Raw genomic sequence first — 1,078 nt, forward strand, 5'->3', positions numbered from 1 at the left:
GAGTGATCCACCCTCCTCGGCCTCCCAGAGTGCTAGGATTACAGGCGTGAGCCACCGCACCTGGCCAGCATTCAGTCTTTAACCACTATGTAGGATGTTAATGGAGATGCCCGTTATCAGGTTGTAGAAGTTCCCCTCTACTTCTAGTTTGTTCAGAGTTTTTAATCATAAATGGATATTGGATGTTGTCGACTGCTTTTTCTGTATCTATTGTGATGATCCTGTTGTTCTTGTCCTTTATTAATATGGCATATTAACATTAATTGATTTTCAGATGTTAAACCAACTTTGCATTCATGGAATAAATCCTGTTTGGTCATGGTGTATAATCTTTTTTATTTGTTGCAGTATTCAGTTTGCTGGTGTTCTGCCCAGGATTTTTGTGTCTCTATTCATGAGGGACATAGCCTGTAGTTTTATTTTCTTGTGATGCCTGTCAGAGTATTTCTTGCTTCCTGAAATGATTTGTGAAGTGTTCCCTTTTCCTCTATTTTCTGAAAGATTTTGTGAAGGTGTGTTGTTACTTTTTAAAGTGTTTGGTGGAATTTGCTAGTGAAGCCAGTTGGATCTGAGCTTTCCTTTGTGGAAAGCTCTTTGTAGGAATTTCTTCTTATAGATCGATTCAGATTTTCTGTATCTTGAGTTAATTTTGTTACTTGTTAGGAGTTTATTTCATCATCTACGTTGTTTAAAGTTTTTCAAAATATTCCCTTACAATCTTTTTGATTTCTGTAAGGTCAGTAGTGATATCCTTTCTTTGATTTATGATTTTAGGAATTTTTATTTTCTTCTTTTTTTCTTGGTAAATCTAGCTAAAGGTTTGTAAATTTTGTTCATCTTTTCAGAGAACCAACTTTTGGTTTTATTGGTTTTTCTCTTTATTTCTATTTTTTTAAATGTCATTTATTTCTACATTAATATTTATTATTTCCTTCGTTCTGCTTGCTTTGGGTTTAGTTTACTCTTAGGCTATTATCTTTTAAACAACAAGATTAGTACAGCTTAATTCACAATAGAAATTATTTAGCTACTTCAAAGTGTAGCAGTAATTTTTATTGATGTCATTTTGTTAGATGTC

At 33.2% G+C, this 1,078-nt stretch overlaps 1 protein-coding gene across 1 annotated transcript in view; it reads left to right on the forward strand.

Annotated features, from left to right (window-relative positions):
* Positions 1-1,078, forward strand: part of GTF2E2 (general transcription factor IIE, polypeptide 2, beta 34kDa) — an 89,596-nt gene that overhangs the window by 15,779 nt on the left and 72,739 nt on the right. The gene's annotated exons all lie outside the window — the stretch shown is intronic.

The sequence above is a fragment of the Propithecus coquereli genome, unplaced genomic scaffold (genome assembly GCF_000956105.1).
Source record: "Propithecus coquereli isolate 6110/MARCELLA unplaced genomic scaffold, Pcoq_1.0 Scaffold29, whole genome shotgun sequence".
NCBI lineage: Eukaryota > Metazoa > Chordata > Mammalia > Primates > Indriidae > Propithecus > Propithecus coquereli.